This window comes from Mobula hypostoma, chromosome 16, assembly GCF_963921235.1.
Source record: "Mobula hypostoma chromosome 16, sMobHyp1.1, whole genome shotgun sequence".
Taxonomy (NCBI): Eukaryota; Metazoa; Chordata; class Chondrichthyes; order Myliobatiformes; family Myliobatidae; genus Mobula; species Mobula hypostoma.
In genome coordinates this window covers 14,200,671-14,219,592 of record NC_086112.1, presented here as the reverse complement: position 1 = coordinate 14,219,592, position 18,922 = coordinate 14,200,671, and positions in this window count along the sequence as shown.

Genomic DNA, 18,922 nt, shown 5'->3' with positions numbered 1-18,922 from the left:
TGCGATCATTCGAGTCGAGTATTATGTTCTACTAAAAAGTTATCCCCGCGGGACGTTAGGCAGATTCCCTTAATGGAGAACGCCCATGTTTGACTTTGTATGTCGGAAAGCTGATTCCTGGACAGCCACCACACGGTTCTTGGCAGATCGGGGTCAGGGTCCGGTGACGCGGAATCCAAGAGGACTGGGGACCCTTCATTGTTGTAGCCTTCCTCCGCCTTCACTGCCGTTGTGATGTGCCACCATCTTCTGCCAGCTCCACCGCTGAGGTCTTGGTTCGATCACTCTGTGTCTGGAATCTCCTCCTTGACCTTACCGTCGTGGGTGACCCTAACGGGAGATAAGCGCCAGGCGGCACCGCTCTCGGGGTTTCGGGAACTCGCAAGCCTCTCCACCACAAGGTGACGATCCTCGGAAAAGGATGTACCTGACACTACCCCAGCCCCTGGCAGAGCGTTCCATGCACCCACTACTCTCCGTGTTAATAAAAGACCACTGAGATCCCTCCTATACTTTCCTAAAGTCACCTTAAAATTATGCCCCTTGTATTACGGCACAGCCACCTTGAGAAAATACACTGGCTCTCCACTCTGTTTGTGCCTCTTATAGTCCTGTACACCACTGTCAAGTCGCCTCTCATCCTCCTTTGCTCCAGAGAGAAAAACCCTAGCTCGCTCAACCTTCATATTATGAATGCAGGGAATATTTACCAGGATGCTGGCTCATCCTCTCTAAAGCTCCTACATCCTTCCTGCAATGAGGAGACCAGAACTGACGAAGGGTGTCGACCCGAAACGTCGACTGTACCTCTCCCTATAGATGCTGCCTGGCCTGCTGCGTTCACCAGCATTCTTTGTGTATGTTGCTGGAATTTCCAGCATCTGCAGATTTCCTCGTGTTTGCGATGAAAACACAAGTACACTTCATATCCATTGCTTGCATTTTTCTGTGTGGGTAACCCTGCTTTTCATTTTTATATTTTGTGGGTTTTTTTTCAGATGCAAATCAAGTCACTGAGGTAATTCTTTCTTCTGGAAACTTCCAACTTTTTTTTTAAAGTAGAAGGTGTAGATAAACCAGACAAGGTACGGCCTCTAATGCTTACCTTGGCATCTCTCCAGCAGCACAACATTCTGCAGATGCTGGAAATCTTAAGCAACAGACACAAAATGCTGGAGGAACGCAGCAGGTCAGGCAGCGTCTATGGAGGGGGATAAACAGCTGATGTTTCAGGCCAAGACCCTAAACGTTAACTGTTCATTTCTTTCTATAGATGCTGCTTGACCTGCTGAATTCCTCCAACAATTTGTGTGTGTTGTTCTGGTCGTGGCAATGTATCAGATAAACAAAGTCTAATAATTTATAAAGATTACAGGCTTTGCAATCTGAAGTAGTATTCACCAGAGAACTGTGTGCAAAAATGAATACATAAATTTAACAAGGTATGGGAGAGTAATAAGCTGGAGCAGAACAAATTATGAGAGCAGCAATTGGGAAAGCTGTTTTTGAGCAAATCCACATCTGACCTGTGGAATGGAGGTGGAGGGTGTGTTTAAAGATCAACTGCACAGAATACAGGGCAGGACATTCCTGTTAGAAGGAAGGACAAGGCTGGGAAGTCAAGAGAGCCTTGGCTGTTGAGGGAAGTGATGAATTTAGTCAAGGAGGAAAAGAAAAAGTATCTGAAGCTTAGGGTGCTTGAGGATTATAAAGAAGCCAGAAAAGAGCTCAAGAAGGGAATTAGGAAAGCCAGGAGGGGCTATGAGAAGTCCTTGGCAACTCGGATTAAAGAGAATCCCAAGGCATTCTATACATACATAAGGAGGAAGAGGACAACTAGGGAGAGGGTAGGACCACTCAAGGAAAAAGGGGGAAGATTTGCTTGGATGTGGAGGATGTGGTCCTTAATAAGAACCTTACATTAGTATTTACCAAGGAAAAGGACATGGAGGTTAGGGAGATCAGTGCTGAGCATATTGACACGCCAGGGCATTTCAAGATGAAGGAGGAGGTAGTGTTGGGTCACTTTAGATGGATAAGTCCCCAGGGCCTGATATACCCTAGTTTATTGAGAGAGGTAAGAAAAGAGATTGCTATCGCCTTGACCTCTATCTTCTTGCAACAGGTGAGATCCTGGAAGACTGGTGAGTAGCTAATGTTGTTTCATTATTCAAGAAAGAAACCAGGAATAATCCTGGAAAATATAGACTGCTGAGTCTGAGTGGTCGGGAACTTAATAGAGAGAGTTCTAAGGGAAAGGATTTATAGGCATTTGGAAAACCATGGCCTAATTAGGGAGAGCCAGCATGGCTTTGTGTGGGCCAAGTTATATCTTACTAAATTGATTGAGCTTTTGGACAAGGTGGTGAGGATGACTGATGAAGCTAGAGCTAGGAATATTGTCTACATGGATTTTCGTAAAGCGTTTGACAAGGTCCCTCATGAGAAACTCATCCAGAAGATAGGATGCATGCGATCCATGGTGAATAGGCCATTTGGATTTAGAACTGACTTCCTCTTAGAAGGCAGAGGGTAGAAGTTGAATGGATTTATTCTAGTTGGAGGTCTATGATTACTTGGGTCCCACAGGGATCTGTACTGGGACCTCTGCACAGTATTAATGACCTGGATGAAAATATAGATTGGCAGTTTAGTAAGTTTCCAGATGATACAAAAATTGGTGATGTAGATAGCATAGAAGGCAGGCAAAGGTTACAATGGTATATAGATCAAGAGCAGATATGGGCCCAGAAATGTCAGATGGAGTTTAACCAGGCCAAATGTGAAGTGTTGCACCTTGGTAGATCAAACATGAAGAGGCACAGTGTTAATGAGCAGTGGGTTCTTGGGGCCCAAGTTCGCAGCTCCACACAGGCCACACAGGTTGATAGGGTGGTTAAGAAGGCCTACAGCAAGCCCGCTTTTATTATTTGAGGCAATGGTTCACAAGTCAGTAAGGCATGTTGCAGATTTATAAAACTCTCATTTGGCTGCATCTAGAGAATTGCATTCAGTTCCAGTCACCTCATTATAAGAATGATTTTGAGGCTTTGGAGATTTTGCAGAAGACATTTACCAGGATGCTGCCTGGATCAGAGGGCATGTGGCATCATGAGAGGCTGGACAAACTTAGGTTGTTTTCTCTGGAGTGGCAGAGGCTGAGGGGGGATCTGATAGAGGTTTATAAGATTATGAGAGGCAGAGATAGACAGTATATTTTTCCCAGGTTTGAAATGTCTAATACATGCATTTAAGGCGAGAGGGGGCAATTGCAAAGGAGATAGGAGCAAGTTTTTTTTACACAGAGAGTAGTGGGTGTCTGGAATGCACTGTATGGAGTGGTGGTAGAAGCAGAAACAGGGACTTTTAAAAGATGTTTAGATAGGCACATGAATGTGAGGAAAATGGAATATGACATTGTGTAGGTGGAAGAGATTAGTTTGCAGCCATTTGGTTACTAACTTAGCTGCTTCAGCACAACACTTTGGGCGGAAGGGCCTGTTCCTGTTCTTTACGGTTCTATGTTCTAAATCAGGAGCCCACCTACCTTCCCCTTTCTACAATATCAGTGATATGTTTGTTTGCAGCTACGTGGAACTCTAGCTTATGACAATGACTCTAATGATACCTTGTTCACACAGCATTATCCTGGAGGATCCCTAAAAATCTCTACCATCCGGGCCATGCCATCTTCTCACTGCTCCCATTGGGAAGGAGGTACAGAAGCCTTAAGTCCCACACCACCAGGCTCAGAACAGCTGCTTCCCTTCAACCAACCACAAAAGTGTAATTAATACCTTGGTACACCACTTTGCATGACAATAGGCTTCATTTTTTTGTTCTAATTGTGTTCTTTCTTCTATAGATCATGCTTAGTTTATATTTACATAGATACATATTAGTGCAGGCTCTTCAGCCCACAATGTTTTGCTGACCAATATAAACCTACTCCATGATCAGTCTAAATGTTCTCCTACACAGCCATAACCCTTCATTTGTTCTGTCATCCATACCTATCTGAGAGTCCTTTAAATGTCCGTAATGTTTCTGCCTCTACCACCACCCCGGCGGCACGTTCCACACACCTGCCACTTTCTGTGTAAATAGCCTACCTCTGTTATCCCCCCCTTAACTATCCTCCAATCATCTGAAATGGGTGTCCTCTGGTATTTACGTTTGCCACCCTGGAACAAGGGCACCAGCTACCCATCCATGTCAGGGGTTCCCAGCTTGGGGTCCATGGACTTCTGGGTTAACGGTAGGGGTCCATGGTATAAAAGAGGTTGGTTTATGTCTGATGCTGCTTATCGGATGCTGTGTGCCAGTGATGCTGCTGCAGGTAAGTTTTTCAGAACACCTGTGAGCATGTGGGGTGGTGCAGATAATAACAAGCTCGAGTTTGACTTGAAACCTTAATGGAGTACTGTGTTCCTTTCTGGTAGTCTCATTATAGGAAGGATGTGGAAGCTTTAGAGAGGGTGCAGAGGAGGTTTACCAGTATAGAAACATAGAAAATAGGTACAAGAGTAGGCCATTCAGCCCTTTGAGCCTGCACCGCCATTCAATATGATCATGGCTGATCATCCAACTCAGAACCCTGTACCAGCCTTCCCCCCCCATATCCCCTGATCCCTTTAGCCACAAGGGCCATATCTAACTCCCTCTTAAATATAGCCAATGAACTGGCCTCAGTTGTTTCCTGTGGCAGAGAATTCCACAGATTCACCACTCTCTGTGTGAAGAAGTTCTTCCTCATCTCGGTCCTAAAAGGCTTCCCCTCTATCCTCAAACTGTGACCACATCATCACACTATGGCATCACATCACTAGTCAGTCTCTGGTTTGACTCTACACACAAGCTGGTCTGAAGATCCTGACTTTGCTCAATTCCATCCCTGGATTTGTTTGCACCGTGGCGGTTTCCTTTCAGTACTCGGTCCATTTGTGCTCACTGTGCTCCCCCTTCTTTGCTCAACCGTGCACACGCTGAGCTAAATGCCAGATCTGGCTTTCTTATTTCCCCATTAGAGTGAAAAATATGTTTATACTTGTACACTCCATGCTCCTGTTAATAATTAGGGAGATATCGGAGATAATACAATGTTTGAAAGGGAACAAAAATGCTGTAATTGAAGTTAATGGCATCCAGTGGTGAACTGCCACTTTTCAGTTTTTCCCCTAATTTTCATATAATTACATATTCCACATACAATTAGCAGCCTGTAATGAGCATAGTTTTATTGATATTTAAAAATCTGGTATCCTTTTTTGTTCAAAGACAACAAAGAACAAAAGCAGTGCCTAATCACGATTCATTTTTAAGCAAATCTCTTTGTAATTAGTATACCGTTTTGTCCTTCAATTAGCTGTCTCCATGGAAAATAAAATAGTGGACTTTTTATATTAATCACACAGGCATAATATGAAGAGATAGAAATAAAATCAGGTTCATTATCACAGATGTATGATATGAATTTGTCTTTTTGTGACAGCAGTACAGCCATCATCATCATTATGTGCCTTGTCGTACGGTGTAGGTGATCATGGTCTTTCCATGACCATGATTGTTCTTGGCAAATTTTTCTACAGAAGAGGTTTGCCATCGCCTTCTTCTGTGCAGTGATTTTACAAGACAGGTGACCCCAGCCATTATCAATACTCTTCAGAGATCGTCTGCCTGATGTCGGTGGTTACATGACCAGGACTTGTGATATGCACAGTCTAGTCATGACCAGCCTCTCAAAGCATTTCATCGCTGTAGATGTGAGTGCTACCGGGCGATAGTCATTAAGACAGCTCACATTATTCTTGTTAGGCACTGGTATAATTGTTGCCTTTTTGAAGCAAGTGGGAGCTTCTGCCTGTAGCAGTGAGAGGCTGAAAATGTCCTTGAATACTCCCATTAGTTGGTTGGCACAGGTTTTCAGAACCTTACCAGGTACTCCATCGGGACCTTCTGCCTTGTGAAGGCTCACTCTGTTTAAAGACAGTCTAACATGGGCCTGTGAGACAGAGATCACAGGGTCATCAGGTGCAGCAGGGATCTTCACAGTGGTAGTTATGTTCTCCCTTTCAAAGCGGCATAGAAGGCATTGAGTGGAGGGAAGAAGCTTCTTGCACCTCCTTTGGTATCTCCACTCTGGCACTAATACAGTGCAAGACATTAAAAAATTACTAATAGCTATAGAAATAAATAGGGCAAAAGATGAACGATAAGTTAATGTTCATGGACGGTTCCAAAATCTTCTGGCAGAGGCCTCTGACACACCACTCTGGATTAGAACTTGATGTTCAGGTAACTAGACTGTTTGCCCATAGCACAGCATCAAGTGGCTGGAAAATACTACAGGCAGAAACTCCCAAATTATCAGCTCCACTGGAAATGACAGGCATCTAAGCTGCTGTGCAAACACATTCTAGTCGAGTTGCATCCGGAGTCGGTGATGATCCCGTCAGAAAAGCTGAGATCGTTATCCAGTGGCAGCCCCTGCGGTGCTATCAGTCAGTCACACTACAGAAGATTATTAAAGGTAAGGTTTACTTGTCACACGTACATCAAAATATAGAAACATACACTCCTCAGAGGGCTAACTACCTCTGCTAGCACCCCTGTAATTTTTGCACTTACCTCCCACAGGGTCTGAGGGAACACCTTGTCAAGCCCTGGGGATTTATCCACCCTCATTTGCCTCAAGACAGCAAACACCTCCTCCTCTGTAATCTGTATAGAGTCCATGATCTCGCTGCTGCTTTGCCTCACTTCTACAGACTGTGTGTCCATCTCCTGACTAAATACTGACGCAAAAGATCTCCCCCATCTCTTTTGACTCCATGCATAGATTACCATTCTGGTCTTCCAGAGGACCAATGTTGTTCCTTGCAATCCTTTTATTCTTACCATATCTGTAAAATCCCTTAGGATTCTCCTTCACCTTGTCTGCTAGGGCAACCTCATTCCTTGGTTTAGCCCTCCCAATTTCTTTCTTGAGGGTTCTCCTGCATTTCTTGTACTCCATGAGCACCACATTTGTTCCTACCTGCCTATACCTGCTGTACACCTCCTTCCTTTTCTTAACAAGTGCTTCAATATCTGTTTATTTACCCATTTTACAGGATGTGGGTCCACCAGCTGAGCCTGCATTTATTGCCCATCCCTACTTCCCCTTGAGAAGGTGGTGATGAGTTTCCTTCTCGAACCGCTGCATTCCCTGAGGTGTAAATACACCCACCGTGTTGTTAGGGAGGGAATTCCATGATTTTGACTCAGCGACATTTAAGGAACAGCAATACATTTCCAAGGCAGGATGGTGAGTCATTTGGAGGGAGATTTCCAAGTGGTGGTGTTTCCAGGTATCTGTTCTCGTCTTTCTAGGTGGTAGTGGTCGTGGATCTGGAAGGTGTATTCACCCTATCTGTACCTCTCATATGATAACAAGCATTAAGTAACACCAAGTAGAAAACCAAGTTCCCCTAAACCTGTAATATTTACCTTTTGTTTTCACAGGCACGTACAAGCTTTGTACTCTCAAAGTTTCACTTTTGAGGCCTTCCACTTACCAAGTACAGCTTTGCCAGAAAACAGCCAGTCCCAATCCACACTTGCCAGATACTTTGTGATACCATCAACACTGGCCTTTCTCCAATACAGAATCTCAAGCCGCAGCCCAGACCTGTCTTTTTCCATATTTACTTTGAAACTAATCTGTAACAAATGGTAATAATTTTGAAAATGGTCATAGAACGCAACAATACAAACAGGCCCTTTGGCTCCATGCTGGACTATTAATTGGCCTCGTCGCATTGACGTACATCCAGACCATAGTCCTTCACACCCCTCTCAGCCATATACCTATCTGAATTTCTCTTAAGTGTTGAAATTGAACCCACGTCCACCACTTCTGCTGGCCGCTAGTTCCACACTCACCACCCTCTGAGTGAAGAAGCTCTCCTTCAATATTTCACTTTTCATCCTTAGCCCATGACCTCAAGCTCTAGTCTCAGCCAGACTTTGTGGAAAAAAGCCTGCTTATATTTAGCATCTGATACCTAAAATAATAGCCGGAATGCTATTATGTTATCAACGTAACATTATCTGATTTCAAAAATAAACCAAGAAGTCAGACCAAGTATTCAAGACAGTGATCTAATGGCAACTCTGGTTATCATATAGGGATATAGGGTATAGATAGGGTAAATGCAAGCAGGTTTTTTCCACTGAGGTTGGGTGAGACCCGAACTAGAGGTCATAGGTTAAGGGTGAAAGGTAAGATGTTTAAGGGAAACCTGAGGGGAACTTCTTCGCTGTTGTGTGAGTGTGGAACGCGCTGCTAGCAGAAGTGGTGGATGCAGGTTTGATTTCAACATTTAAGAGAAGTTTAGGTCAGCATATGGATGGATGAATTATGGAGGGTTATGGTTCGGCTGCTAGAGGTTGGGACTAGGGAGATTAATAGGTTAGCACAGACTCGATGGGCTGAATGGCTTGTTTCTGTGCTGTAGAGTTCTATGTCAAAAATTGCAAATGCAACACGATGTTACATGTTGCCCTATAAATAAAAGCAAATGAATTGAATTGAACGATGATGGCACATTCCTGGTAAATGCTACTTACTTATATAACTTATTGCAAGTTTATAAAAAAATTGCATATTGTTTTTAAAGTACCTCATTGCATTCAGAGTTAAATTATGCAATAGAAAAAGGACTGAGGATTCTGTCTTAAGATCAGTCATACACGAGGTCACATTCCATCCCGGGTAAGATCAGTGAACTCGATGTTGTTCAATGACATGACGTTTCCTTTGACTTAAAACTCAGCAAACACACTGTTAAGGAACTTTTTATTAAAAAGCAACAAACACACACATGCACACACAAATACTGGAGGAACTCAGCAGGTCAGGCAGCATTGTTGGCCATAAGGAAATTAAATTATGGAAGTAAACATCTCCCTGGAATGAGATAATGACAGTGGAAGTAGACAAACTAAATGTCATTGTTCTTGTTGGGTGGTGGAAGGAGCAGAGGCCTCCATTTTGTGAGACTATTCTGCAAGATCATAAGACATAAAGAGTAGAATCAGGCCATTTGGCCCATCCAGTCTGCTCCACCATTTATTATTCCTCTCAACCCTCATTCTCCTGCCTTCTCCCAAGAACCCTTGTTAATGAAGAACCTATTGACCTCCACTTTAAATACACCCAATGACTTGGCCTCCACAGCCGTCTGTGACAATGAATTCCACAGATTCATGACTATTTGGCTAATGAAATTTCTCTTCATCTGTTTTAAAGGGACATCCTTCCATTTGGAGGTAGTGCCCTTTGGTCTAGGACTCCCCTCTATAGGAAACATCCTCTCCACATGCACTCTATCTAGACATTTCAATATTTGGTAGGCCTCAATGAGATCCCCTTTCATTCTTCTAAAGTCCAGTGTGTACAGACCCAGAGCCATCAAATGCTCTTTGTACGTTAATCCTTTCAGTCCTGTGATCATTCTCATGAATCTTCCTTGGACCCTTTCCAACACCAGCACATCCTTTCATAGATAAAGGGCCCAAAACTGCTCCCAATACTCCATGTGCTGTCTGACCTCAGCACTACATCCTTGGATTTATATTTTTGTCCTCTCGAAATGAATTCTAATCTCTAACTGCACTACAAGATCACTCACCTTATTCTGTACACAGCGCGCATTCAGGTATAACACCGTCCGTCCTGTATTCATCACCCTTTTCAATCTTGCCCTCATGTTACTGGAAGCTAAATTCTCATCTCTTCTTGAACTTGGTATTTTTATTTATTTCGGAGTCTTTCGTAACCTTTCCTGCACTCCTTCCCTTTTATCTTTTTTCCATTGATCATGGGGATAACCAGAGGCTTTTTCCCAGGGCTGAAATGGCTAACACGAGGGGGCGTAGTTTTAAAGTGCTTGGAAGATCGTACAAGGAGGATGACAGAAGTAAGTTTTCCACACAGAGATTGGTTGGTGCATGGAATGCACTGCCTGCGACGGTGGAGGAGGCAGATACAATAGGGTCTTTTAGAGATTCTTAGATAGGTACATAGACCTTAAAAAAATAGAGGGCTTTGCAGTAGGGAAATTCTAGGCAGTTTCTAGAGTAGATTATATGGTCGGCACAACATTGTGCTGTAATGTGCTGTACCTTTCTATGTTCTACGTTTACTTCATTCTCACTTTTCCGAGCTGTTGAACCTAATATTCAGTTTAGTTTTTGCACAGTTGTCTCCTTTTGCACATCGGCTGTTTGTCAGTCTTTGTTAATGTATAGTTTTTCATAAAATTCTATTGTATTTATTTGTACATGAAGAAAATGAATCTCAAGGTAGAGCATGGTAACATACATGTCCTTGGATAATACATTTATTTTTGAACTTGAATAACTATCTGAATTGAATCTTGCTTTTAAATTGAGATGACTGGACTCCTTTTTATCTGAAATTTCAATGTTAATTTGAATTGGTAGACTAACACAGCCAGTGACTTACTTCAGAAGGGAATTGTGGAGATTTCAACCCAATCTATTATATCAGAGTAGTTTTGAATGGTACCTTGGCTATTTTTTTCTTATTTTGGAAGATATGAGTATTGTAATTACAGTTCCAAAGAACAGAAATATATGTGGGCAGCATTCTGAAGATTGAATCTCTGAACAACTTGAAACTTAATGTACACTCATTGGCCACATTATTAGCTACCTCCTGTACTTAATAAAATGGCCACTCAGTGTACGTTGTGGCCTTCTACTGCTGTACATATTGTGTGTTCAGAGTTGCTCTTCTGCACACCACTGTTGTAACCCATGGTTATTTGAGTTACTGTCACCTTCCTGTCAGGTTGAACCAGTCTGGCCATTCTCCTCTGATCTCTCTCATTACCCGCAGAACAGCCGCTCAGTGAATGCTTTTGTTTCTCGCACCATCTCTGTAAACTCTAGAGACTGTTGTGCATGAAAATCCCAGGAGATCAGCAGTTTCTGAGATACTCAAACCACTCCGCCTGGCACCAATAATTATTCCACAGTCAAAGTCACCTAGATCACATTCCATTACCATTCTGATGTTTGGTCTCAACAACAACTGAACCTCTTGACCATGTCCGCATGCTTTTATGCATTGAGTTGCTACCATATGATTGGCTGATTAGATATTTGCATTAATGAGCAGGTACTTAAAGTAGCCACTGAGTGTATTTTACATAAATAGAAAGGGAAAGAAACATTGTAAACGTTAATGCAGATTGCTGTTTTGTAACTCCAAAACGTAAAATGAATTGCAAGAAAAAGGTCAAGAGAACGGGTCTAATTTGTTGTTTCTTTCTAAAATGCGAACAGTTTGGAGTTACAACACACATTTTCCTCAAAAAGAAATCTGCTTTAAATCTCACCCTGGTCTTTAATGATTGGGAATTCTCTCTTTATACAGAAAGACGATTTCTCAGAGTTTACTTCTCTCTGGTTGCTGTTTCTCTGAACTCAGAAGAAATAAGCGTGCCTGAGCAATTAGTAACCAAATGCACAGGAACATTCAACACATAAATATGGACACTTCTGGGCAAATGAGGTAATCCTACAGGAGCGCACGTAAAGCAACATGATCAGATAAATGTGGACTACACACACACACACACACGTGAACCACAAGCACGGATCAATTAAATATATGCAAAAACACTAATCAAATATACATGCCTGAAATTAAATACGTTTATTACTCACCTTAAGATGCTTCAGTCAGTGCTCTCAGAGTATTGGTGCCTCTTTGTGCACTAAATTCTCATCTGCACCATTTTACTACAGCGCTAACCCATTTCAAATGGGTGCAAATATAATCTGTCAGGAATTTAAACGATTACATTAACTGATACACCAAAATAGGACAGCTGGCAGATTAAACCACTCAGAAACATTTTTCTCCCCACTCAGTCAATTCTGGGCTTGACATTTCGGGCTGTTTGAATATTAATTAAAGGTCACTTTATTTCCACAGCTTGACAAGTGACGGGAAGCAGACAGTGGTGGTGGGTGGTGTTGAAATTAAAGTGTTCTTGAAATCTAGCTCTCCTGCAGATTCTCTTCCCCTTCATTTTCCTCCCGAGTCACCTCTCCCTCTCTGTTTTCACACCTCTCCTTCTGTGTGTTTTGGGAGTGGAGCATTTCTTAATGCATACAGTATAGCTTTCCTGGGGAATAGTGCATGGATGCTCTGAGGGAGGGGAAGAACGATGGCATTTATAACATTTGGATATACAGCATAACAACATGACTGCCTTTATGGTTTACCCAAATTACCTTATTGCTCTGTTACCATCACCCTCCCTTCTTACTCGAAATGAGGGGTATAGATAGGGTAGATGCAGGCAGGATTTTTTCCATTGAGGTTGTGTGGGACTACAACTGGAGGTCATGGGTTAAGGGTGAAAGGTGAGAAGTTTAAGGGGAACATGAGGGGTGACTTTTTTTAGTGAGAGTGCTGTGAGAGAGTGGAATGAGCCGCCAGTGCAAGTGGTGCATGTGAGCTTGATTTCATAGTTTAAAGGATGTTTGGATAGGTACATGGATAGTAGGGGTACGGAGGGCTATGGATCTGGTGCTGGTTGGTTTTGGCATGAACTAGATGAGCCGAAGGGCCTGTTTCTGTACTGTCCTTCTCTATGACTCTCATATGCTTGATTGCCTCTTAAATGCAATACTCTTCATATAGAACACAGAACATAGAATAGTACAGCACAGTACAGGCCCTTCAGCCTACAATGTTGTGCCGACCTTCAAACCCTGCCTCCCATATAAGCCCCCACCTTAATTTCCTCCATATACCTGTCTAGTAGTCTCTTAAACTTCACTAGTGTATCTGCCTCCACCACTGACTCAGGCAGTGCATTCCACGCACAAACCACTCTCTGAGTAAAAAACCTTCCTCTAATATCCCCCCTGAACTTCCCACCCCTTACCTTAAAGCCATGTGCTCTTGTATTGAGCAGTGGTGCCCTGGGGAAGAGGCGCTGGCTATCCACTCTATCTATTCCTCTTATTATCTTGTACACCTCTATCATGTCTCCTCTCATCTTCCTTCTCTCCAAAGAGTAAAGCACTAGCTCCCTTAATCTCTGATCATAATGAATACTCTCTAAACCAGGCAGCATCCTGGTAAATCTCCTCTGTATCCTTTCCAATGCTTCCACATCCTTCCTATAGTGAGGCGACCAGAACTGGACACAGTACTCCAAGTGTGGCCTAACCAGAGTTTTATAGAGCTGCATCATTACGTCGCGACTCTTAAACTCTATCCCTTGACTTATGAAAGCTAACACCCCATAAGCTTTCTTAACTACCCTATCCACCTGTGAGGCAACTTTCAGGGATCTGTTGACATGTAACCCCAGATCCCTCTGCTCCTCCACACTACCAAGTATCCTGCCATTTACTTTGTACTCTGCCTTGGAGTTTGTCCTTCCAAAGTATACCACCTCACACTTCTCCGGGTTGAACTCCATCTGCCATTTCTCAGCCCACTTCTGCATCCTATCAATGTCTCTTTGCAATCTTTGACAATCCTCTACACTATCTACAACACCACCAACCTTTGTGTTGTCTGCAAACTTGCCAACCCACCCTTCTACCCCCACATCCAGGTCATTAATAAAAATCACAAAAAGTAGAGGTCCCAGAACTGATCCTTGTGGGACACCACTAGTCACAATCCTCCAATCTGAATGTACTCCCTCCACCACGACCCTCTGCCTTCTGCAGGCAAGCCAATTCTGAATCCACCTGGCCAAACTTCCCTGGATCCCATGCCTTCTGACTTTCTGAATAAGCCTACCGTGTTGAACCTTGTCAAAACCCTTCGTAAAATCCATGTAGATGACATCCACTGCACTACCCTCATCTATATACCTGGTCACCTCCTCAAAGAACTCTATCAGGCTTGTTAGACACGATCTGCCCTTCACAAAGCCATGCTGACCGTCCCTGATCAGACCACGATTCTCTAAATGCCCAGAGATCCTATCTCTAAGAATCTTTTCCAACAGCTTTCCCACCATAGACATAAGGCTCACTGGTCTACAATTACCCGGACTATCCCTACTACCTTTTTTGAACAAGGGGACAACATTCGCCTCCCTCCAATCCTCTGGTACTATTCCCGTGGACAACGAGGACATAAAGATCGTAGCCAGAGGGTCAGTAATCTCTTCCCTCACCTCATGGAGCAGCCTGGGGAGTTATCCGTCCGAATGTATTTTAACAACTCCAACACCTCCTCTCCCTTAATATTAACATGCTCCAGAACATCAACCTCACTCATATTGTCCTCACCATCATCAAGTTCCCTCTCATTGGTGAATACCAAAGAGAAGTATTCATTGAGGACCTCACTCACTTCCACAGCCTCCAGGCACATCTTCACACCTTTATCTCTGATCGGTCCTACCTTCACTCCTGTCATCCTTTTTTTTCACATAATTGAAGAATGCCTTGGGGTTTTCCTTTACCCTACTTGCCAAGGCCTTCTCATGCCCCCTTCTTGCTCTTCTCAGCCCTGTCTTAAGTTCCTTCCTTGCTTTCCTATATTCCTCAATAGACCCATCTGATCCCTGTTTCCTAAACCTCATGTATGCTGCCTTCTTCCACCTGACTAGATTTACCACCTCAGTTGTCACCCATGGTTCCTTCACCCTACCATTCTTTATCTTCCTCACCGGGACAAATTTATCCCTAACATCCTGCGAGAGATCTCTAAACATTGACCACATGTCCATAGTACATTTCCCTGCAAAAACATCATCCCAATTCACACCCGCAAGTTCTAGCCTTATAGCCTCATAATTTGCCCTTCCCCAATTAAACATTTTCCTGTCCTCTCTGATTCTGTCCTTTTCCATGATAATGCTAAAGGCCAGGGAGCGGTGGTCACTGTCCCCCAGATGCTCACCCACTGAGAGATCTGTGACCTGACCCGGTTCATTACTTAGTACTAGATCTAGTATGGCATTCCCCCTGGTTGGCCTGACCACATACTGTGACTGGAATCCGTCCTGGACACACTGAACAAACTCTGCCCCATCTAAACCCTTGGAACTAATCAGGTGCCAATCAATATTAGGGAAGTTAAAGTCACCCATGATAACAACCTTGTTATTTTTGCACCTTTCCAAAATCTGCCTCCCAATCTGCTCCTCTGTATCTCTGCTGCTACCAGGGGGCCTATAGAATACCCCCAGTAGAGTAACTGCTCCCTTCCTGTTCCAAGACCTTATTTAATATTGACTATCTTTTAAGACCATAAGACATCAGAGCAGAATAGGGTCATTCAGCTCATTTCATTATGGCAGGTCCATTTCCCTCTCAGCCCCAATCTCCTGCCTTCTCCCTGTATCCATTCATGCTCTGCCTTAAATATACCAAATGACTTGGCCTCCACAGCCCCCTGTGGCAATAAAATCCACAGATTCATCACTCTCTGGCTAAAGAAATTCCTCCTCATCTCCGTTTTAAATGGATGTCCCTCTATTCTGAGGATGTGTCAGACAGGTGATAGAGAGGAGTGGAAGGCAGGTGGTCACGCCGGGGCCACGGGAGGCAGACAAGTGGGTCACGGTTAGGAGAGGGAAGGGGAAAAGGCAGGTGATGAGGAGTACCCCGGCGGCTGTGCCCCTTAACAACAGGTACTCCTGTTTGAGTACTGTTGGGGGGGACAGCTTACCCGGGGGAAGCGACAGTGGCCCTGCCTCTGGCACAGAGTCTGGCCCTGTAGCTCAGAAGGGTAGGGCAAGGAAGAGGAGGGCAGTTGTGATAGGGGACTCGATAGTAAGGGGGTCAGATAGGCGATTCTGTGGACGCAGTCCAGAGACTCGGATGGTAGTTTGCCTCCCTGGTGCCAGGGTCCGGGATATTTCTGATCGTGTCCAAGATATCCTGAAGTGGGAGGGTGAAGAGCCAGAGGTCCTGGTACATATAGGTACCAATGACATAGGTAGGAAAAGGGATGAGGTCCTGAAAGAAGAATATAGGGAGCTAGGAAGGGAGTTGAGAAAAAGGACCGCAAAGGTAGTAATCTCGGGATTACTGCCTGTGCCACGCGACAGTGAGAGTAGGAATGCGATGAGGTGGAGGATAAATGCGTGGCTGAGGGATTGGAGCAGGGGGCAGGGATTCAAGTTTTTGGATCATTGGGACCTCTTTTGGCGTAGGTGTGACCTGTACAAAAAGGACGGGTTACACTTAAATCCTAGGGGGACCAATATCCTGGCAGGGAGATTAGCGGGGGCTACTGAGGTGACTTTAAACTAGAATGGTTGGGGGGTGGGAATCAAATTAAAGCGGCTAGGTGTGAGGAGGTTAGTTCACAACAGAGGGATGGGAACCAGTGCAGAGAGACAGAGGAGTGTAAAGTGAGCGTAGAAGCAAAAAGTACAAAGGGGAAAAGTAAAAGTGGCAGGCCGACAAATCCAGGGCAAGCATTAAAAAGGGCTAAGAGAGTTGTAAAAGAGCGCCTGAAGGCTTTATGTGTCAATGCAAGGAGCATTCGTAATAAGGTGGATGAATTGAAAGTGCAGATTGTTATTAATGATTATGATATAGTTGGGATCACAGAGACATGGCTCCAGGGTGACCAGGGATGGGAGCTCAACGTTCAGGGATATTCAATATTCAGGAGGGATAGACACGAAGGAAGGGGAGGTGGGGTGGCGTTGCTGGTTAAAAAAGAGATTAACGCAATAGAAAGGAAGGACATAAGCCAGGAAGATGTGGAATCGATATGGGTAGAGCTGCGTAACACTAAGGGGCAGAAGACGCTGCTGGGAGTTGTGTACAGGCCACCTAACAGTAGTAGTGAGGTCGGAGATGGTATTAAACAGGAAATTAGAAATGTGTGCAATAAAGGAACAGCAGTTATAATGGGTGACTTCAATCTACATGTAGACTGGGTGAACCAAATTGGTAAAGGTGCTGAGGAAGAGGATTTCTTGGAATGTATGCGGGATGGTTTTTTGAACCAACATGTCGAGGAACCGACTAGAGAGCAGGCTATTCTGGACTGGGTTTTGAGCAATGAGGAAGGGTTAATTAGCGATCTTGTCGTGAGAGGCCCCTTGGGTAAGAGTGACCATAATATGGTGGAATTCTTCATTAACATGGAGAGTGACGTAGTTAATTCAGAAACAAAGGTTCTGAACTTAAAGAGGGGTAACTTTGAAGGTATGAGACATGAATTAGCTAAGATAGACTGGCAAATGACACTTCAAGGATTGACGGTGGATATGCAATGGCAGGCATTTAAAGGTTGCATGGATGAACTACAACAATTGTTCATCCCAGTTTGGCAAAAGAATAAATCAAGGAAGGTAGTGCACCCGTGGCTGACAAGAGAAATTAGGGATAGTATCAATTCCAAAGAAGTAGCATACAAATTAGCCAGAGAAAGTGGCTCACCTGAGGACTGGGAGAAATTCAGAGTTCAGCAGAGGAGGACAAAGGGCTTAATTAGGAAGGGGAAAAAAGATTATGAGAGAAAACTGGCAGAGAACATAAAAATGGACTGTAAAAGCTTTTATAGATATGTAAAAAGGAAAAGACTGATAAAGACAAATGTAGGTCCCCTGCAAACAGAAACAGGTGAATTGATTATGGGGAGCAAGGACATGGCAGACCAATTGAATAATTACTTTGGTTCTGTCTTCACTAAGGAGGACATAAATAATCTTCCAGAAATAGTAAGGGACAGAGGGTCCAGTGAGATGGAGGAACTGAGCGAAATACATGTTAGTAGGGAAGTGGTGTTAGGTAAATTGAAGGGATTGAAGGCAGATAAATCCCCAGGGCCAGATGGTCTGCATCCCAGAGTGCTTAAGGAAGTGGCCCAAGAAATAGTGGATGCATTAGTGATAATTTTTCAAAACTCGTTAGATTCTGGACTAGTTCCTGAGGATTGGAGGGTGGCTAATGTAACCCCACTTTTTAAAAAAGGAGGGAGAGAGAAACCGGGGAATTATAGGCCGGTTAGCCTAACGTCGGTGGTGGGGAAACTGCTGGAGTCAGTTATCAAGGATGTGATAACAGCACATTTGGAAAGCGGTGAAATGATCGGACAAAGTCAGCATGGATTTGTGAAAGGAAAATCATGTCTGACGAATCTCATAGAATTTTTTGAGGATGTAACTAGTAGAGTGGATAGGGGAGAACCAGTGGATGTGGTATATTTGGATTTTCAAAAGGCTTTTGACAAGGTCCCACACAGGAGATTAGTGTGCAAACTTAAAGCACATGGTATTGGGGGTAAGGTATTGGTGTGGGTGGAGAATTGGTTAGCAGACAGGAAGCAAAGAGTGGGAATAAACGGGACCTTTTCAGAATGGCAGGCGGTGACTAGTGGGGTACCGCAAGGCTCAGTGCTGGGACCCCAGTTGTTTACAATATATATTAATGACTTGGATGAGGGAATTAAATGCAGCATCTCCAAGTTTGCGGATGACACGAAGCTGGGTGGCAGTGTTAGCAGTGAGGAGGATGCTAAGAGGATGCAGGGTGACTTGGATAGGTTGGGTGAGTGGGCAAACTCATGGCAGATGCAATTTAATGTGGATAAATGTGAAGTTATCCACTTTGGTGGCAAAAATAGGAAAACAGATTATTATCTGAATGGTGGCCGATTAGGAAAAGGGGAGGTGCAACGAGACCTGGGTGTCATTATACACCAGTCATTGAAAGTGGGCATGCAGGTACAGCAGGCGGTGAAAAAGGCGAACGGTATGCTGGCATTTATAGCGAGAGGATTCGAGTACAGGAGCAGGGAGGTACTACTGCAGTTGTACAAGGCCTTGGTGAGACCACACCTGGAGTATTGTGTGCAGTTTTGGTCCCCTAATCTGAGGAAAGACATCCTTGCCATAGAGGGAGT